A 23,612-nucleotide genomic window follows, 5' to 3' on the forward strand; every position below is an offset into this window, starting at 1 on the left:
CCTGTGCGCGCGTGTGCAGGGAAGGGTCCGAGGAGCTGGGGCCCAGCCGGGGCCCTGGGCCCGCGCTGCCGCCGCGACATCCCCACCCCCGTCCCAGGCAAGTCCTGCCGCCCCAGTCCCCCCCCAGGAAGAGGAGGCACGATTTAAGGCCGTGCCCGATTCTAACTTCTCGGCACTCGGGGAGGCAGGGAATGGGGAGACCGGAAGGGTCTCAGGCACTCATGTTTCCAGCGAGACCCGCTGGAAGTCTAGCAGAGGGGAGGGTCCTGCTCTTGGCTTCCAGCCCACAGCCCGGAGTCCCTTCTTAAGGCGCCTCTGGCCGCGAGTGGAGGGGTCTCCTCGGGTGGAAGCTGACTCACGCGTCCCTGGTCATGGGCTCCCTGGAGAAGGCATTTCAGGAAGGTTTAGAAAGTTCTTTTACATTCACACTCCCTCCACTTAGAAGCAGGGCTGCCGTGGACACGCTAGGAGTTTCCCAAAACACTGAAGTTATCAGGGAGCCAGACAAAGCAGCTTTCCTTGTTGAGACAGACGAGTGCCTTGGCTGCTGAATATCCTGTTCCAGCGGATGGACTGTTTGCTGCACGAGTTTAAAATATATTTGTATACTTAGCTAACCACCTGAGTGTTTATATCTAGGTTATTCACCTGTTAACAGATATAAGTACGCACCTATAGATGTATTTATGTCTCGGTATGTGTGGATATCTGTGATTTATATACATGTGAGAGTGTGAGTGGAAGGAGCGAGGGCCTGGGGAGAGAACAGGATTGAAGCCACGGAGCCACTTTCTGGCCACTTTCATACTCTTTCCTTGTTCTACCATGGCAGTGTATTAAAGCAGTGAGACATCTAATAACTGATAGAATAAGTACTTCTTAACTCCGGTCTACCTCTCTCTAGGCCAAGTTTCAGCCCACCTCTCATTTTCTTACACTGAATTATGTAGATGATTTTGGAATTATCCTTCAGGTTTATATTACGACCCCTTTGTTCTTTCTATAAACAATAACCGCATCCAGCTGCCTTGGGTAAGGTGAGAAAGGCTATGGCGTTTAAACAGAAATTAAGAAGGGGTGAAGGGCTGCCCATCTCCTCTGGGTCGTATGATTCGTTCCCTGATTTCCTGGAAGACACTTAGCCTTTCAATAGGACCCAGTTTGTAAATGCAAGTGTTAAGAATTTAAGCCATTGTAAGGAATCGACAGGGAAAACAGAGACGGGATTTCATGTAATTACCCAAGTGTTTGAAAAGAGGCTCCTTCGTCCATTCATTCATTGTTTTTGGTTTTGGGTGTTGTAACTCAATTTCTGACCCTGGACCTTAGCCACAGCTTAATTTATGCCTGTCCTGTCAGAACAAACTTACGGTGATGACGGCACACCGCTTATGGCGATAGCAGGGAAGGCATGGGCCACGGCAGTAGCTGAAACAGTGCATGGGGCTGAGGTCAGGGAACTTGTCTCAGATCCCAGGAGGGACAAAAGAGGCAGCTGTCCTCAGAGAACATCACTGGGCCGTTAGGTGTGCGTGACTCAGGAGTGCAGCCAGGGCACATGCTCTCCACGGCCCGCCTAATCCACTTTGAGCAGCAGGCTTGCCAGACTGGACTCAGCTCCAGATCTGAGAGGGGGCAGTGACCTTGAAAGTGGCCAAACAATTTTGACTTGGCAATGCTTTTTGTCCTCCATGACAAAAAGCACCGGTGGAAAATGACAACTGCTGATGTATTGAGTCTAGTTCTGGGGAGACATTTCCTCATTTGCTGAGTCCTTTGAACTCCGCGTCTGATCTAAGGATGAGTCTGCATGTGAGGTTTTGTTCTGGAGCATACCATCCTGGGCACCAACTTCTCTTTTGTCTTTAATTTGCACCTCTTCCTCTCCTCTCTTGAGAATATGTGATCACACTTGGTGTTAGGGAAATACATATCAGTGGGAGATCAATTCCAGCGTTGTGGGATAAAAAGCAGACTTTGCATTTACACATCACTTATTTATTTAAAACACTGTCCTAGGTGCTGAAAATACATGCAAAAAATGATACAGACCTTGCCCTCAAGTAAATGTGTCATCTACGAAAAGAAGGAAGGAACAAAGAAAAAGCACCACTTTGGTATTCTATTGTTAATGCTCAGAAGGATATATCGTATCTATACCCACAGATCTTAGTGAAAACACAAACAAAAGCTCTTAATCAGACTTAGGAATTCTTCTTGAAAGAAGATGGAGATTCATTCATTCAACAAACACGTAGGGACACCTACTATGTGCTAGGTGTATACTAAAGTGATCGAAACCAAGAACCCTGTCCTTAGTGAGTATACAGCCCACCACCTGGCCACTTAGGTACAATCCACAGAATGGCAACTTCAGCATCACTTAAAAAAAAGGTAACTTTGGCAACTTGAGAAGGTTATCACTTGGTCTATATATTTTGAGCATGTCTCCAGGATGAATCAAAAATGCATAGTAAGATTGTAGGGGCCCGTTTTGCTGAAGTTACTCTCCTCCATAATGTCCCAGGCTCCTCATACATGATTAACTCAAACCTTTCATAATTCTTAATTGATTACCTTCTGCTTCAGTTTCAGTTGGCAGCCATATCCAAACCAAGGTGTTCACCAGAATTATAGAGCGCTTTAAAAATTTCAGATCCTAAGCCTCCCCACCCCCGGCAAGAATTCTGATTCTGTAAGTCTTAGGCAGGGGCTTGGGAATTTGGTTTTCTTTCAGCCTTTTCCCAGTGATCCTGAAATCCAGCTGGGTTTGGAAGATGCTGCTGGGTTTCAGCGTGGAAAGAACTGTGGAGTCAAAACAGACAACGCTAGCTCACAGTCACGAGTTACAAAATCTTTGTCAAATTATTTTGTCTGTACAGAGCTTTAATTTTCTTATTTGCAAAATGATAAAAAGTGAGGTTAGTTTCAACCTCCTAGGAGTGTGAGGATTCACCGAGATGGTGTAAAGTCAGCTCTTTGTGTCTGTGGCTTGCACATCCATGGATTCAACCAACCAGGGACTGAACGTATTTAGGAAAAAATTTGCCTCTGTACTATACATGCACAGACTTTTTTGTCTTGTCATTTTCCCCTAAACAAAACATTTTAACAGCTATTTTTGTTGTCTTAGGTATTATAAGTAGTCTAGAGATGATTTAAAGTACAAGAGGAGATGTGTATAGACTGTATGTAAATACGATGTCATTTTATATCAGATTTTGGTGTCTGAGGAAGACCCTGGAGCCATCCCCATGGATACCAAAGGAGGACTTCACTTTAAATCATTCAGTGCTCCATATATGGCTGGCCATTACTGCTACTATGGCCTCTGTTGCTCTGGATCATTGTGAAAGCCTGCAGATCTTCTGGCCTCTGGGGGCAGTTAATCACACAGCTGGTTCTGTGGATAAATGTCCCTGCCTGGTTTCTTGCATCATGGTGAAGAAATGTTTTGCCAATAATCTTAGGGTGCTTCAGGCGTTCATATATTCAGTAAATCACCTCATAGATTAAGGTCTAGATTCTACTTCTTGACAATTTTTAACTAAATCCAGTCTATGCTTTTGCAGATTGGGCTGGGAGTAGTGGCAAAAACCTGTTTTCATATACATATCATATATGTGGCAGAGACATCCAGCTTGACACTCGGTCCTCAACCAATAGTCCCCTGTTCCTTTTAAGAGATATCTTTGCCACCTCTGCTTCCTCATATGAGGCTAAGCCTTTTTCATTATTTTAGACTCCTCTCTGACATGAATCTGAGAGGAACGTCCATGATCCCTCTCTATACCCAGACTGAGTAAGGTGTTCCTCTTCTGGGATGTTCTCTCATGGCACTTCCTTCTATGAATCAGTTATCTACAGATCACATACTTATTTTTCTGTTAGTCTGTTAGCTCAGTGAAGGGAGAAGATCACATTCCATTCATCTTTATATAATTAGTGCTTAGATCTATGCCTGAAGTGTGACCACACAAAAATTTCATTCAACTGAATGTTATTACGATTTTTTAGTTTTTTCAAATTTTATTTTGGAAGCGAGAGGGAATATACGTATTTTCTTGAGAATGTTATAAGAGATAAACTCATATTGTCAGAGTATAAGCATTTTTTTTACAAGTTATAATTTTATTATCATCAACTGGGTAATGCATACATACACTTTCCATCTTTCCTTTATTCTTTTTAAATTTTATTTTAAAGATGTGGGTAGACAAGTGGTCATCATACAGGCAAAGCTTGGGCCTCCATTTGGTCCCCACTTTGCCTGGTTTGAGATCAGGCACCCTTATCGATGTTCTGTCCATCCTTCCAAATCCATCCTGGCAGTATCCTGCTCCAGAAGGAAAAAAATGAAACTCAAAATGAGTAAAGACCTGAGACATCATTGAATCGAGGGCTAAAGTAGAAATTTGAGATTTAGAATAAACAAAATGGCCATTATGTTGGTTATGTACATCTATTTAAATTGTGTTAATTTACATGCACTCACAAAACAAGTTAATGACAGATATAAAACACAACTCCCTTACCTCCCAAATGAATGATTTTTAATCTTGTGTAATCATGCTTCTACACTCAACTTGATATTTTTCCATCCCCATATACGTACATTTTATTTGAAATCTTTGAATTTGCAATCATTTTTGCAATCACCATAATTAAAAAACAGTTGTAAGAAAGAGAAGAAATATCTTGAGGATTAGAGTTAGTAGGGGGAAACTGGTAAAAATTCTATTACACCAATCTGAGCACATTAGAATAGGCTTTCATGTGCTGAGGATAACAATAACCCTAGAATTAATCACTCGAGTACAAATCCATTTGATGGAAATGCAATCGCCCAGCAAATGCCAAGTTTTTTCTTGTGTCCTTATGATAAATGGCATATGATGACTAAAACTTCATCCTTTCAAATCAAACATTTATATAGGAATTATGCAGTTGCATACCCTCATCAGGATAAAAAAAAGGTATAACAATGATGAATAATGTATTTTGAGGTCAATGATTTCTCTCCATTGGTGGTATGAGAGTCATTCAGTGGAGCCATTCCCGGAGTTCTTGGTAGCAGTAGAAGATATTTTTTCTCCTGGTTATTTTTCTAGCATTTTATTATGAAAATAGTCAAACAAACATCAAGGTTTAAACCTGTATCAAACGTAACACCTGTATACTCACTGCTTAAGTTCTACCATTAACATTTTTTAAAATCTCACATCAGTCTACCCATCATTTTATTCACCATTCATTTCATTTTTAGATGCCTTTCGAAGGGAAGGCATAAATACAATTCCTCTAAATACTTCGGAAAGCATACCATTACCTAGATACCCATAATTATATATCATTTTTTCTTTTTCTTTTTTTGGGATTTTATTGTAGAGATGAGGTCTCGCCAAGTTGTCCAGGCGGGTCTCGAACCCGCCGGCTCAGGCAATCCACTCACCTCAGCCTCCCAAAGCGCGGGGTTATAGGTTGAGCCACCGAGCCCGGCTATATATCATTTTTTCTATTCAAGTACAATTCATATGGGATGCCTCATGAAATTTGAGAGATTTAACTGAGTCAGATAAATGCAAACACCGTTGCAACGCAAACACTGATGAAGATATAAAACTTTATTATTCCCTCATAACTCTTCTGTGTCAATCCCTGCCATTGTCCCTAGGAGGCAAACGGGGTTATGATTTTTCTTCCAATATATAGTTTTTCTTCCACTATATATATACATTTTGCATTTTTTAGAGTTTTGTATAAAATGAATCATACGATGCATATTTGCATTAGCATAATATTTTAAAGACTCATCCACATTGTTGAGTGAACAGTGATTTGTTTCTTTTTTCCTGTCATATACCATTGAGTGAATACACCCCAGTTGTTGGTTACCTGTGCTCTGATTTGTTGGTGTCTGGGTTGTGTCTAACTATTTCTGTGAACACAGTTTTTATTTCTCCATATCCTCGATAGTGTTTGGTGTTTATTAGTCTTTTTCAAAAACCATTTTGTATATATTTATTTTTGGTTATTCTGGTGGTTATGTAGAGATATGTCGCTGTTCCAGATTCACAATGTTGTGCAATTACCACCTATATCTACTTCCAGAACACTCCAAGGTAAAACTCTTACTCACTGAGCAGTTTCTCCGTTTCCTCTCTCCTCTCAGCTCCTGGCAAGAGCAATCTGCATTATGTCTCTATCAATGTATCTATTCTGGCTAGTTCATACACATAAAGTCATACAGAATGTGACATTTTATATCCATCTTCTTTCTTTTTAAATTATAAAGATGTGGGATACAGTTCAGGGTTAGGTATTCTTGGGGGGTGCCCCAGCCAGGCCTATCCTGGCATGGAGCTCTTCTAATGCTACTGATGTCTAGGCTCCGCCTGGGTTTGTCCCTCTCAGTTGTGGCCCAGCTGTGTGGTTCTGACGTTCAATAAATTGCTGGGGAGGACGGGGTTTGGTTCAGCCCCAGACTCACCACTGATCTCTTTGGAGTTATTACTTCGTCCTTTTCTGGCCACAACCTTTGTCCTGAGGCTGGATCAGGGTAGGGGGTGGGGTACCTGGAACTCAGCACTTGTCAGGTGCCTCCAAAGTTTGTGCTTTCAGGATATTCCCTCCAGGTCATGATCAATCCCCGACTAGTTGATCTGCCAGTCACAGAGGTTGGTTCTATGGCTCCATGGTCAGCAAGTCAGAGCACCTTCCTGTTCTACCTTCAGGATGGTGGTGGGGTGCTTCTCTTGTCCTCTTCCGTGGGACTTTGCCGCTGGACTTCCTCCACAGCCCCAGCTGCCAATGCCCTGCCAGGCACTGAGGTGGTGGGGCAAAGCCTGGAGCCGGCAGTCTCTCTCAAGCTGCAATGATGAGGGCGAACCTGAGATGATAGTTTCTCCCTACCACTTTTTCATGGGAGAACTCTTGTCCACTTAAGAAAAAATAATGGCTCTTGGCTTCTGCGACCTGGGAAGAGCCAGGGACGAAGCAGAGAAGTTGTAGCACCAGTTGTGGCACCAGCCGCCTGGCCACTTGCTTACGAGGTCCCACTTAGACAGTCTCTCCCAGCATTTTCTTCCCAGAGAGGGTTTGTTGATTAAAGAACAAGAAACAAACAAAAAAGAACATGGCTCTCAGCTTCTGTGTCCTGGGAGTCGCTAGGGTCCAAGCCCAGCAACTTTAGCACCAGCCACTGCACCAGGAGAGCCCTGGCTGCTAGCTCCCTCGCCCTCACTCAGTCAGTCACTTACACACCCGCTCGCTCACCGGCACTCACACAAAATTTTCCATACACTCACTCACTCACACCAGGACTTGCAGAGTCCGATTGGCTCAGCGGCCATCTTCCCGACCTCGGCCTGTCTTCTTTCACATGGCACAATGTTTTGGTGGCTCATCCGTGTTGCAGCATGTATGAGCAGTTTGCTTCATTTTGTAGTTTAACAACAGCCCATTGTATGTGCATATCACAGTTTATCCACTTATCTGTTGATAGACATTTGGACTGTTTCCACGCTTTGACTATTGTGTGCATGCAGGTTTGAGTGGCTGTTTTCAATATTTTGGTAGGTACATGGGCATGGAATTGCATGATCATATGGTAATTTTATGCGTAACTTTCTGAAAAACCATCAAACCGTTTTCTGCAGTGACTGAACCACTTTATGTTTCCACCAGTAGGACAAGGGTTGCCATTTTTTTTTCACATTCCTCGCCAGCACTCATTAATCTTTTAAAATTAAGACATATTATTGTGCGTGAAGTTGCACCTTCCTGAGGCCTGGATTTGCATTTCCCTAATGACTACTGTCAGAATACCAGAGACTGTGTAATTTATAAAGATCAGAAGACTTTTTAGCTCCTGGTTCTGGAGATGGGACGTCCAAGAGCACAGCATTGGCATTTGGAGGGAGTCATCCCACAGCAGAAGATGAGAGGCAGAAGTGAGCTCATGGGAACTAGGGCTCTTTTCAAGATCCCACTCTTGAGATAACTAACTCACTCCTTAGACAATGGCATTAATCCATTCACAAGAGGAGAGCCCTCATGACCTAATCACCTCTTAAATTCTTTGTCCTCCAATGTTGTTACACTGACAATTAACTTTCAACATGAATTTTGGAGGGAGCATTCAAACCATAGCACTAATAATGTTGAACATCTTCTCATGGGCTTATTGACAATGTATATGTATTCTTCAGATAGTATTTTGAAGTTTCCAGTTTATTTTTTAAATTGGGTGGTTTACCTTTTTGTTTTTGACTTCTTAGGAGTTTTTTAAAGGTATAGTAAATCCCCTACATATGAACATTTAAGTTGCAAAGTTGCAACATTCAAGCTGCAAAGTTGCAAAGATGCTAATGGGCATTTGCGTGTCCAATCACGTAAGTTAGTTTTCATGTCTGGTGTACATTGTCATGTATGTGCATCCTCTACAAGTGATTGTGCTTTTGTATAGTACAGTATATTTGTTTTTTATATATTATTTGTGTGAAAAGTATTATAAACCTATTACAGTACAGTACTCTATAGCTGATTGTGTTAGTTGGGTACCTAGGTTAACTTTGCTGGACTTGCAAACTGGACTTACGAATGCACTCTGGGGACAGAAATAATTCATATATGGGGTGCTTACTATACTCTGAATACTGGGTCGTAATCATATATACGATTTGTAAATGATGTTTCTCATCTGTGGATCGTCATTTCACTTTCTTGATAACGTTCTTTGATTTATAATTTTTTTTAACTTTCACAAAGCGTAATTATTTTTCTTTTATTGCACATGTTTTTGTTGTTATACTTAAGAATTCACTGCCGGATCCAAGATCATGAAGAAATGTTTTCTTCTAAGATATTTTCTATTTTAGTTACATTGAGCTAGTTTTGCATATGGTGTGAAGAAGGAGGGCTTTTATATTTCTTATATGTTGCTAAATTTAGTTTGCTCGCATTTTATTAAGGGATGTTTGCATTCTGTGTATTTACCTAATCAAAAGGATCTTTTATTTTAAATGTTGGTAGTATCATCATTCACCAAAATAATTTAAAATAGGTAACTGCCTCTTAAATAGTCTTATAAATGATGCCTCCTGAAGTTAAAGGTAATGTGGATTCAGTTTTTAAAAATTACCTCTTCAGAACATAGTAAACAAATGGTAAGAGCAGTAAAACAAAAAAAGTCACTGTCTCCTGTGAAGTCTTCTAAGAAAGGAAATCATGACAAGTTCCTGACCAGATAACAGCTGTTCCATCATTAAAGGGATTAAAAAGAGGGAGCCCAGTGTGACAGTGGCTAAGAAGTATGCTTCACCAAGATGTTAAATTGCTATTAGAATTTCTTGCTTATAGAGGGAAACCAGAGTATAATTTTAAGTTTAGAGTTGGGTCATACAGTACAAAACCCAGAAAACGGACATTTCTATGCATTTTATTTAAAAGTAATATTGGTCTGTAGTTTTCTATTATTGTGGTGTTTTTGTCTGAGTTTGGTATCAAAATAAGGCTAACCTCATAGAACGAGTAAGGAGGTGTTTTCCCTCTTCAATTATTTGAAAGGGTATAAATAGGATTGGTTTTAGTTTTTTGAAAGTTAGGTAGAAAACACCAGTGAAGTCGTGTGATCTGGGGCCTCTCTGTTGAGCTTTTTGATTACTAATTGAATCAGCTTGTTAATTACAGGTTTTTTTATTTCTTTATAATTAAATTTTGTTAGGTGGCATGTTTCTATAAAAAAATTTGGCTTTTTAAGATAAGTTATCCAACTTTTAGCAAACTATTGATCACAGCATCCTATAATCCATTTTATGATATAAATAGTATAAACAGTAGTAATGTCTCCACCTTCATTTAAATCTTTTATCTTTCTTATAGTCACTCTAGCTAAAATGTATCACTTTTGCTGATGTTTTTAAAGATTCACCTTTTAGTTTTATTAATTTTCTCTATTGTTTTTACATTCTCACTTATGTATATCAACCCTAATCTTTGTTATTTCTTTCCATTTGCTGTTTCTGGGTTTAGTTTTGCCTTTTTTTTTTTTTTTTTTTTAGTTTTTAAGGTATATAGTTAGATTATTGATGTGAGATCTTCTTATTTTTTAATCTAGGCAGTTACACCTACAAATTTATTTTTTAAACATATTGGTTTTACAACACCCTACAGCTTCTGGCATATTGTGCTTTCACTTTTATTCATCTTAAATTACCTTTTATTTTGTAGCCTATTGAATGTTTTAGTGTTTTTAATTTTCATATATTTATTAATTTCTAGTTTTTCTTCTGATATTAATTCTTAGCTTAATTCCACTGTGATTGAAAATAATATTTCATATTATTTAAATTTTAAAAATCTTGTTAAGACTTGTTTTGTGGCCTAACACATGGCATATTATGGAAAATGTTGCATGCACACGAGAAAAATGTTTATTCTGCAATTGTTGAGTGAATATTCTGTATATATCTGTTGGGAACAATTGGTTTAGAGTTTTATTCAAGTTTTCTATTTCCTTACTGATTTTCTGCTTGATTAGTCTATCCATTATATAAATGAGGTATTGAAGTCTTCAACTATGATTTCAGTATGATTTTCCCCTTCAGTTCTGTAAATATTTGTTTCATATATATTGGGGCTCTGATAATTGGTGCAAATATGTTTATAATTGTTGTGCTTTCTTGATAAATTGACCTTTTATCATTATATAATACCCTTCTTTGACTCTTGCAATGGCTTTTATTTCAAGGCCACCTCGCCTGATATTAAAATAGATACCAGTTTCTTTCTTTCTTTTTTTTTGTGTGCATGAAATATAGGTCTACAGGGAGTCTTTTGCATAAGAAAGGAGAGCAATATTTTAAAAAATGTATTCTGGCAATTTATGCCCTTTTCTACAGATAATTTATTCCAAATATCTTTAAGGTAATCACTAATAAGAAAGATTTTACTTCAAACATTTTGCTATTTGTTTTCCGTAGATCTTGTAGTTTTTTTGTCCCTTATTTCTTCCATTACTGTTCTATTTTCTTTAGCACACTTTTTGTGGGGCTATGTTTCATTTTTTTTGTTATGCCCTGAATTGTGCCTCCTCCTAACTTCATATATTGAAGACTTAATCCTGAATGTGACTACACTTTGGAGACAGAGAATCTTTAATAAGCTAATAAAAGTCAAACAAATTCATAAAGTTAGGGCCTTATTCTGATAAAACTAGAGGAAGAGGCATCAGGATTATTTCCCTCTCCCTTACTGCATGTACGTAGAAAGAGGCCATGTGAAGACCCTGTGAAAAGCCAGCTGCTGTAAGTCAGGAAGAGAAGCCTCACCTGGAATCAACTGTGCTGGCATCTTGGTCTTAAACTTTGAGCCTCTAGAATTGTGAGAAAATAAATGTCTGTCATCTAAACCACCCACCCTGAGGTTCTGTTATTGCAAATCCTGATGACTCATACTGATTTCAGCACCATGACATGGAGTGCTGCTGTAAAAAATACCTCAAAATATTGAAATGGCGTTGGAACCAAGTGATAAGTAAAACCTGAAAGAGTTTTCAAGTGCATCCAGAAAAAACATTACCTGACTATTGGTAGAAACATGAATATTAAAGGCAATTCTGGCAAGAGATCAAAACTATAAGAGGAAAGCCATGGAAAAAAATACTTCTCTATCTTAGAGAAAGCATATGTCATCATAAATAGATTGTTGGTAGAAATGTGGAAACTAAAGGTGAGGCCTTATAAAATTTCTAATAAGGAACATAGCATTGTCTTTTAAATCGTGTAGAAGATAACAAGTGAAGCTACTAGCCAAAACTATAACAATATGCTTATTTGGCAATGTATTTATCTTGGTCAGATATATTTATGTCTTCATATGGCTTCACATTACTGTGTAGGATATTTTCTTGAGGTGCATTTATTTTGATTTCTCTGAGCCTGATAATCAGTCCTAGATAAAAGCCTAAAGGTCAATAGTCTCAGAACTCTTACACATACATGTATGGTTTTTTCTTTGACATTTCTGTGGGGGAACATAAACTTAATGCTTCTTACTTCATAGTTTTGCTTATGTCATTTCTTGGTGTCCCATAAACTATGGGTTGTTGTGTTTTTATTTCTGTTAGTCTCTAAGTATTTTCTAACTTATCTTGTGATTTTTCTTTGATTTGTGGTTATTTACAAGTGTGCCATATAATTTTCACATATTTGTAGATATTTTAGTTTCCTTCTGTTATTGACTTCTAATTTTATTCCATTGTTATTGGAAAATATATTTTCTGTAATTTCAGTCTTTTAAAATTAAAACACTCATTTTGTGGTCTCAAATATGTTCTATTCTGAGGAATGTTCCGTTTGCACTTGAGAAAAATGTGTATTTTGCTTTTGATGGGTAAAATACTCTGTATATACCTGTTTCCTTTAATTGTTGTATACTAGTGTTTAAATTCTTTTTCCTCATTAATCTGCTTTTTATATTCATTACTAAAAGCATTTTATTGAAGTCACCAACTACTATTTAAAACTGACTACTTCTGTCTTCAGCTTTTTTTTTTTTTTTTTTAGTCGGAGTCTCACTCTGTCACCCAGACTGGAGTGCAGTGGCCACTCCCGGCCACCGCAGCCTTGACCTGCTGGGCTCCGGCGATCCTTCCGACTCAGCCTTCCAAGTAGCCGGAATTACAGGCATGCGCTATCATGTCCGGCTGATTTTTTGATTTATTGTAGAGATGAGGTCTTGCTGCCCAGGTGAGTCTTAAACCCGTGGGCTCAGGCAATGTCTTCAATTTTGTTAATGCTTGCTTCATATATTTTGGGGCTTTGCTGTTTGGCACATATATGCTTATGACTGTTGTATATTCACAGTGAATTGCTCCTTTACCACTAGATAATAACCTTTTTGACTCTCATAGCAGTTTTGAACTTATAGTCTGCTTTGTCTGATAGTATAGATGTCCAAACTTCCTTGATTACGATTTGTGTAAAATGCCTTCCACCCTTTTTCTTTCAAATTATTTGTGTCTTTGGGTCTAAATAAAGACTGATGTAAAAAGCATACTGCTGAATCATGCCTTTTAATATATATGTGTGTGTGTATGTATATATATTAATATATATTAGCCAATCTATGCATTTTAACTAAGTTTAATCTATATCTCAGTTAGTACCAAGGACGACTAACCTTTACCATTTTTTTCTGTCTCATGTTTAAGTCCTGCATGTGCCTCCATTTCTTCATCACTTCCTTTATTTTGCTTAATCATTTTCTTCTTATCTTTCTTTCTCTCTATGTTTTTTTTGTCTTTTAAAACCTTTTTATTTTAAAGACGTGGAGTGCAATTCAGGGTTAGGTATACAAATGTTCATTATGCAGCTATTTTAGTGGTTACGCTGGGAATTACTATTAACATCCTAAATTTCTGTCTAGCTTGACTTGATGCAAATTAGCTTGAACGGCCTACAGAAACTCTGTTCCTGTATAGCTCTTCCCCTGCCCCATGTGTGGCCATTGTCACAAATTTCATCTTCAAACAGTGCAGTATGGATGTACAATTATTTTTAATAAATTTGTCTTTTGAATCCTGTAGTGGAGTTATAAACAAATCAAAATGACTCTTTCTTGATAAAAAATTCACTTGATTGCCATAAACCTTTGTTTTCTAGAGTTCTGGCAACACTTTTTCTGACTGTGTTTTTAAAAGTTCTAGGGAGTGACAGAAATTTGGAGCTGTCCATCATTTTGCTGATGTTTTTTTCTTTCTCTCTTCCTTCTCTTCAGCGGGCAGTTATCGTGCATGAACTGACATTGCAAACTCTGTCTTTTCTGTGAAGGGAGACAACTTTGCAGAGCTTAGTTCTGTAAGCATTTTATCGGCTATTTGGAGTCTACTTTATGCGTTTGTGGCTCAGAAATCATCTGCAGATGTTGATAGGGTTTGCACACAAAATGCAGAACTCCTCATTTTCTCCTTTTCAAATTTTTCCGTCTCGTATTTCAGCAGGTGTGGTAGTCTGAGCTTAGTGTTCTGACTCTCTAAAGCAGAAATAAGAACTATGGGTTTTCTACTCCAGTATTTATTTGCCCTGCATGCTGTAAAATGGAACTTGTCCCTAAGTCCAAAGCCATAATGAATAAAAAACTCATCCTGTGCCATTTCTTTAGGTTTGATTGTGTTTCTGTATTTCCAGTGATTTTTAAAATTATGTTGTCAAGAATTTATAGATAGCTATGGAAGGGTTTGTCTGATCAGAGATTACTTGTTTATACTAGGGAGAAACCTGAGAAGAGTTTCGTCCAACTTTTTATGCTTTCTGCCACCATGCAATAATCTTTCCCTCACTGATTTTTTGTTTTCCAAAGTGGGCAGGAAGGGAGTGCTAAATTCTTGTGCTTGCTGTCTCCAGAATACAACATAGTCACCTTACAAATGCTGCAATAGAAATGAGTCCTCATTCTAAAAAAAACCTCAAGCATTATGTCTTAACGGTCAGATCTGTTTTGGGGAACCCTAAACAGAGCACTTACCAGATTCCCTGTGTTACATTCCAACTCCCTAGACTTTGACCCATTCCAAGAAGTCAGATTTTAAAAAATTGTCCGATCTGAAATTATATTTGAGCTATCTTAACATGAGCCACCGTGGGATGAATTAGTTAATAATGAATGTCTGGGCCAATGTTCTTAGGGAATTCAAAGGTGATCCAAAAAAATCAAAGGTAAATGCCAAGAAAATCAAATGTAAATGTGAGGAGCAGGACTTTAAAAAGGGATAAAGTTCTCCACATGTGAGAAGTCAGGTGAAATAAAACTACAATGGGTGTTGATCAGATCAGAAACATACAAAAGACTCCTCTGGGTAACTAAAAAGCTCTCTATTACATCTGTGGATGTACAGATAAATTACCCTGACTTAAAGATGGAGTTGTACCACAATGTCTAATTTCAACGACATAGAAGTTCATTCATTTTTTGTGGATGCATGAGATATTGAACATACAAAAGTTGATCAATAAATCGAAATGTACACTTGATAGGAAAATAGAAACTAGATTACACGTTCAATCTCCCTGTTCTCCATTATTGACATCAATACTATACACTCAATTTTTGCCTTTTTATAAAAAGGATAAATGCTAATAAACTGTATCAAGAAATACATTCATCACGTGGGATTATGCAACTTATAGACATTTCATTTTGAAATTGTTATAACACTTGAAATTTGTAATATGTGTATTTCAGTTAATTTGTGTCACAAAAATAGCTTATTTTTTGCCATTTTGCATTTCCTTCAAATTCCTTACAAACTTTTATGTGATGAGGAGGCTTTCCTGTGAGCCTATTTTCAAACAATAAATTAAAATTTACTTCCAGTTCCACATTTGTTTTCTTTTTGGAAATACAGACTTCAATATTTTTTTTTGAGTTGGAGTCTCACTCTGTTGCCCAGGCTGGAGTGCAGGGGCACGCTCATGGCCACCCCAGCATCGACCTGCTGGGCTCCGGCCATCCTCCCACCTCAGCCTTCCAAGTAGCCAGAACTACCGGTGCGTGCTACCACAGCTGGCTAATTTTTGATTTATTGTAAAGATGAGGTTTCACCAAGTTGCCCAGGCGGGTCTCGAAATCGTGGGCTCAGGCAATCCACTCGACTCGGCCTCCCAAAGCGCTGGAATTACAGACTGAGCCACCGAGCCTGGCTGACTTCAAATAAAAGTATATAAAAGTGAGTGAGTTTTTAATATAACTGGAAGTTTAGGCTACAGTAAATTTCCACAATAGATGCTGCTGATTTTTTAAAATCTATTTTTCATTTTGGTGACTGCTCATTGACCCTTCAATTATAATAATACCAAAATAGAATTTTAAAGATTCTGTGATCTCTCCCATTATTTAACTCTGAAAAATATATTATTCTGAATGTATGCATTTTATTTTTCGGTTAATAGATGCACTGTAAATATCATCGCATTTCTGTTACAAATTTGCACATTGGAGATAAGGATGAAATTACATATAGATATAGCTAAGCTAGACAAATAGAATTTATAAGGAATAGAGTTGTCTCATATGCAACTCATGATGACATAAGGACAATTTGTTTCTCCTATTATATATTATAGAAAGCATCTTGGTTTATCACTGGATAGAAGGGGCAGCAATATTGATAAGGCTCATTCAGTGGGTATCGGAAAGTTCTCAACTGAGACACTTTGAATGATATAGGAATAGCTATTGAGGGTGTTTAGCTACTCAGACAGATTGTTTGGATATATATGATATATTGCTAAAAAAAACTATTCTAATCTTCATAGAAAATCACAGCGCATATCATAGAACATTCACTCCAAGTGGTGTTAATTAATATTTGTCAAAATACCTTTGGAAGCTGAGGGAAAAACATCCAATAAAATTCTCTTCTCTTTTGTTTTGACATGGGGATTCTCAAATCATTTCAAATCTAGTATACATCACCAAAAAGAGAATGACTTGTACTGTTCTCCAAACTTTTAAAATCGCTGAACTCTTTTATCTGACAGAGCATCTTGTGAACATTTTGTGGTTCAGATTTTGACATGTACTATACTATTGTTTATCTTATTGTCATTTGGAAGACAATATATCTTTATAAATAAAATTACAGCTAGATAGGAGAAATAAATTATAGGTTTCTATATCTGTGGTGGGTGACTCTAGATAACAATAATATATTATATGGTTTCAAATAGCTGGAAGGAGTATATTGAAAGTTCCCAACACAAAGAAATGATAAATGATTGAGGTGATGAGTATGCTAATTACTCTGATCTGATCACTCTACATTATATGTATTGAAACATCACTATGTATCCCATGAAAATGCACAATTATTACTAGTCAATTAAGAAAATAGATATGGAAGATGATATTGGAAACATGAAAATGCATTCATACGCATCATAATGTGCCTGCTTTTCTTCAGGTTGAGTTACTCTCTGAATCTACTCATAAAATCAGAGGGAACCCACAAATTCTAGTGGACATCTGCGTCATAGCATGAAAATTTTTAAAACAACCCAGATTATGTATTACAGGGTAATCACTTTTGAAGTACAATTTTGCAATATGAGATTTAAAAATCTGCATCTTTTTGCTTCTTGCATGCTTGCCAAAATACAGGATATTAAAAAGTTGTTATTGCTTTTGTCGGACAGAATTAAAGCACAAAGTATTAGTAAATTTCAGTAATTTAATTATAAATATAATCATATGTCACTTTTCCACAATTTACAAAAGAATTACATACGCGTACTATAATCAGTGAAACACTTATCCCATGTAAGCCAAGGTAAATGCTATAATGCTGATTAGAACTATGTTCAAGATTGTTTATTTTTTAAAAAAGTAAGTCCTGTCCTAGGCAACTTGCAAGACCCCCTGAAAAACTTAGCCAGGCATGGTGGCACTCTCCTGTAGTTCTAGTTACTTGGGTGGCTGAGGTAGGAGGATCTCTTAAGCCCAGGAGTTTGAAATAGCAGTGAGCTATGATCGTGTTACTATACTCCAGCCTGGGTAAAAGAGCAAGACCTTGTCTCAATCAATTAATAATAATAGTAATTAAAAAAGCCATTGTGGTATAGAGCAATCAACCAACATTTTCTTTTATTCTTGGCTACCGATCCAATCACAAAATTATTTGTGAAATCAGCTAAATTTGCCCTTTAGCACAAGGCATTATTTGTTACTCTGATTCAATTTAAAATTGGAGATCTTTCTTAAATTGGACATATAGGAAGGCCAGCTTAAATATAAAAATAAGAATAATATTTAAAACACAGAGAAGAGACAATATAGATCATAAATTATGGAGAAACAAATTTAGTTAATCCAAATCATTAAACTGCTATAAATAAAAACAGCAACAATTGCCATTTCTGAGGATATCAGAGTTGCTATAATAACACTATCTTAAATTTATAGCTTTCAACAAAAAAATTGTGAGGCATGCAAAGACACAGAAAAATGTTACTTAGACATAGAATATCATACTGGATTCAATGGATTACATTTGTGAGGGAATCAGTTTGTTAGACTTATCAAGAGTTCAAACCTATAAATATGTTCAAAGAACGAAGAGAAACCACGTTTAAACTGTGAAACGAATATAAGATGGCCATGACTGATCAAATAGAGAATATCAATAAAGAGAAAATATAAGAAAGAAACTTCTGGACATTTTTTAGTTGAAAAGTACAGTATGCAAAATGAAAAGTTAGCAGAGGTGCTCAACAGCAAATCTAAGCTGGAAGAAAAATAATCAGTGAATTTTAAGATAATTCAATTGAGTATCACAATACTAAGAAAAGAAAAAAAAAGGAGGACCAGTGACTTGTAGGACACCACTAATATTCCAACACATGCATAATGGGGCTTCCAGAAGGAAAGGAGAGAGGAAAAGTGAAAGAAAACCTTATTTTAATATACAATGGCCAAATTCTTTCAAATTTGATTGAAAAATTAATCTACACATACATAAAGTGCAGCAAAGTTCAAGTTGGATAAACACAATGAGTTTAACACCTAGAAACATCTTTATCAGCATGTGAAGAAACAATAACAAGAAATATCTTGAGAGTAAAAAGAGAAAAACGACTCATTTTGCACAATGGAACCACAATAAGATTAATAATCGATCGTCAGGTTAAAAAATAAATTCTGAAAAGACAATAAGATGGCATATTCTAAGGGCAGAAAGAAAAAAAAATCTTTTAAACAAGAATCCTATATGTACAAAAACTGATCTTCAAAAAGAGAGACAAAACAAAGACATTCCAAGGGAAACAAACATTTCTTGTCAAATTGCCTTACAAGAAATACTGAAAAAAAGATCCTCAGACTGAAAGTAAGTGACTCCATGTTGACACTCAAATCATCACGAAGAAACAGATAGAAGAAACAGGAAATTTCAAAGGCAATGACAAATGCATTTTTCTTTATTGTAGTGCTAATCAAATGACGGTTGCACACCAAGTTACCAAATTGAATTTTGGGGCTTTCAAAGAGAAAGAAGTAATGTATATGAATATATTCTCATAAAACTGGGTGGAGGGAATGTGTATATATTGGAATTAGAGAATGATACCGAATGGTAATATGAATCCACAGAAAAAATGGTTATCAAAATTGGTAAATATGTAGATTAATATAAAAGATTCTATAAATATATTTTCCCTTGTTTCTTTTGTTTGAAATATATTGGAATTCATAAACAACAATTGCAGCACTGTATTGCTGACTTATAATATATATATAGATAGAAATAATATATATGACGTCAGTAACAAAAACGAGCAAAGAATGAATAACTCTATATTAGAACAATGTTTCCGTTTGGTACTGGACTAAAGTTAAAGATAATCTTTAGTACATAGTGTTGAACTTAGATATTTGTTCTAATCCTGTATTTACAATTTAAAAAATAAATTAACAATATGTTCATAGTCAAAAAGTCAATAAGGGAGTGCATTCAGCAGGAACGGGGAAACAGGAACCTCCAAAATTTCTCTCCCTCATAAATTCAGTATCGGCATAAACTGTCAAAATAAATTGTGTAAAACTCTGTAAATTGACAAACAAATCTGAGAATGGTTTTTTCACACAATTGGCTAAATTTCATTTAGAACGGCTAACTTTTTTGGCCTTGTTGTTAAACTTGTCCTAGTTTAAACGCCTCCCCCTGTCTCCGAGGTAGCCTTTCATACAGTAGGTCCAAAATTATGAAAAATGAGTTGTCCAGTAGCCTCTGGAAGAGGTAAAACATTGTGTAGCCCCCAAAGCTCAGTTAGCTATCGTTATTTGACCTGCTCTAAAAGAAATACTAAATTAAAGGACATTAGACAGTGAGCTGAATTCACATGGAGAAATAAAGGGCACTGATAATAGCAAATAAATAAATATTAATAAACATAGAAGTATAAGAGAATCTTTTGCAACTCTTTAAAAAATATGTTTACAAGGGGGGCCTTCAAAAAGCCAAAATTTATTTATGAAATTTGTGTATTTATTCTTAGATGCTTAAACTTCAGTCACCTTCAAAATACTCTCCATTTGATGCAATACACCTATCAGGAACTTCCACTGCTCAGAAAAGTTTTTGAACTCATCAGTTTTGATGCCTTTTAGTTCTTCTGCTGTTTTTTGTTTCACCTCTTCCACATCAGCAAAATGTTTTTCTCTGAAGACTTTTTTTTCATCTGGGGAAACAAAACCATGTCCCTCAGGGTGAGATCAGGTGACTAGGGAGGGGTCAAAACTACTGAGCACTCAGTGAGGTGTGGACAAGTGAAGCAACCTTCTCAAAACTTCCAGATGAAAACATTGATTAACCATTTGATCTGGGGGACAAATTCCAAGTTTGCTGCAAGGGACCCTCCCTCCAAAAGATGCTGTTTTTTTCTTTTATTCTATTTTTCTTTTATGCTATTTTCTCTTACGTTATGCAGTTCTTTTCATCCTTAGGTTATATTTGATTAGGGGTATATTGCCTAGTTACTATTTACAAAAAAATTGATACATAATAGTTGTGCTTATTTTGGAGTGGCCACAAAGTCATTGTCTAAACCGATGTCCTGAATTATTTCTCTAGTGTTTTCTTCTGGTAGTTTCACATATTCAGGTCTTATGTTTAAGTCTTTAATCCATCTCAATTTAATTTTTGTATATTGTGAGAGGAAGAAGTCTAGCTTCCTTCTTCTGCTAGAGTTTCCCTAGCTCTATTCGTTAAAGAGAATATCCTTTACTGAATGCATGCTCTCGTCACCTTTGCTGAAAATGACTTAGCTGTAAATGCATGAATTTATTTCTAAGTTCTCTACTCTGCCTCATTGGTCAATGTGTCTGTTTTTGTGTCAGTTCCATGCTGTTTTGATTACTGTGGCTTTGTTCTATATTTTGATGTCAGGTAGTGTGATGCTTCTAGTTTTGTTCTTTCGCTTAGGATCGCCTTGGCTATTTGAAGGTATTTTGTGGTTCCATACAAATATTTGGATCTTTTTTTCTATTTCTACAAAGAATGTCATTGACAACCTGACAGTAATTGCATTGAATTTGCAGGCCACTTTTGTTAGTATTGACATTTGCACAATATTAATTTTTTTAATCTATGAGTAAGTAATACATTTTCTGGTGTCCTCTACAATTTCTTTCACCAGTGTTTTGTAATTTTTCTTGTAGAGATCTTTCACTTTTTTGGTTAAATCTTTTTCTAGACATTTGATATTTTCATAGCTATTGTAAATAGGATGGCTTTCTTAATTTCTTTTTGGGATTGCTGACTTTTGGCATATAGAAATGCTACTGAATTTGTACATTGATTTTATGCTTTAATATTTATGGAATTTGTTTATCAGTTCTACAGGTTTTTGGTGGAGTTTTTAGTGTTATATCTGCTGCCACACACAGGGAAAATTGATCTGTTTCCTTTCCAATTTGAATGTTCTTTATTTGCTAATCTCCACTAATTGCTCTGGATAGCACCACAATGCTTCTCACCTGTTAGAATAACTATTATCAAAAGGACAATAAATAAATAAAAAGCTAAATAAGCGAATTAGTTAATTCTGAGGAGGATGCAGAGAAAGAGGAACTCCTATACACTGCTGGCAAGAATGCGAATTAGGGTAGCTATTATAAAAAAACATTATGAAAGTTCTTCAAAAAACTAAAAACAGAACGGCTATATAAACCAGCCATCCTACTACCAGGTGTATATGAAATGAAGATAGAGTCATTATGTCAAAGAGCTAACTACACTCCCGTTTGTCATAGCACCATCCACAAAAATAGTCAAGATGTGCAGTGAACCTAAGAGTCCATCCACAGATGAATGAACAAAGAAAATATGGTCTGTACATATATGCAGTGGAATGGCATTCAGCAGAAAAAACAAAATGCTGTCAGTCACAACCGCATGATGAGCCTGGGGAATATTACCTGAAGTGAAATAGACCAGGTCAAGACAGACAAGCGCACCACATGTTCTCATGTATGGAGGCTAAAAAAAGTGATCTCATAGAAGCAGAGAAGAATAGTGGTTCCTAGAGGCTGACAGGGAGAGATAGCCAAAGTTTGCTGTTAACGGATACAAAATCACACCTAGATAGGATGAATAAGTTCTAGTGTTATATAGCACTGTTAGGTGGCTATAATTAACAGCAATTTATTGCAGATTTTTAAATGGCTACAACAGTGGATTTTTAAATATTTCCAGCACAAAGAAATGATAAGTGTTTCAGGTGATCAGTATGCTAATTACATTGATTTAATAATTGCATCTTGTATACATGTATGAAAATATCACACTGTATTCTATAAATGTGTAAAATTGTTATGTGTCAACTAAAAAATAAAAATAGACATATGAGTATCAATGAGAGAGAAAGAGAGAAAGAGAAAGAGAGAGAGAGAGACAGAGAATCTCAGACTTCAATACCTGACTTTCAATAATGGGTGGAACAGCTAGAGAGAAAATAAGCAAGGAAATAGATAACTTTAAAAACTGTATAAATTAATTAGATTTCACAGAAATTTACAGAACACTTTACCCAACAGCAGCAGGATATAAACTTTCCTCTAGTAAACATGGAACAATCTACAAGATACACAACATATTGAATATTGAAAAAGTCTCCATAAATTTAAAAATGCTGAAATCAGGCAAAGTATGCTTTGTGAATACAACAAAATAAAATTATAAATTAATAAAGGAAATTTTGGAGGTTAACAAATATGTGGAAATTAAACAATGCCATAGCACATAGCATATTGACAATCAAAGAAGAAATTAACATGTAAAGTAAAAATATTTTAAAGCAAAGTACAAAAGTATGAAAATAAAACAATAACCTAACAAAACATAAGCAAATGTACTTTTTAGAGGGACATTTGGTAGCAAGTGCCTATATTACAAGGAAAAAATCTGAAATCAATAATCTAACTTTTTACCTTTAGAAACTAGAAAAAGAATAGCAACAAAAAAATCTACAAACAAACCTACAGACAACTTTATACTGAATGGTGAGACACTAATTACTTTTCTCCTAAGAAAACAGAAGAAGATCATCTGATTCATCAGTTAGTTTTTAACATAGTCATATGAATTTTAGCCATTGCAGCGAGGTAAGAAAAGTAAACAAAGCAGGTTGATTAGAAAAAATAAATAAGTAAAACTCTGTATTTTCTGCTGACATGATTTTCCATGTAGAAAACCCTATGGATTCTACCAGTAAACTACCCAGTGAGTTCAGCAGGTCACAAAAGACAAAATCACAACTTAAAACCCAATTATAGTCTATATACTCACAAGAGACGTGAAATTTTGAAAAGAAATGTTATTTTCAAACATCCCAAGAAAATGAAATATCTAGATATAACTTTAACAACACCTTTACAAAATGTGCGTACTGAAAATTACAAAAGTAATGATTAAAAAACAAAAGGCCATAAAAAAATCTACCGTGTTTATGGACTACAAAACTCAACAGAGTAAAGAGGTCCGTTTTCCAAAAGCAATCTCTATGTTTAATAGAACTCTATTCCAAATCTCAGGGAAGCTTTTTGTCGACCTACATCAG

The sequence above is a fragment of the Carlito syrichta genome, unplaced genomic scaffold, assembly GCF_000164805.1.
Source record: "Carlito syrichta isolate Samal-C Ts95f unplaced genomic scaffold, Tarsius_syrichta-2.0.1 Scaffold309891, whole genome shotgun sequence".
Lineage (NCBI taxonomy): Eukaryota > Metazoa > Chordata > Mammalia > Primates > Tarsiidae > Carlito > Carlito syrichta.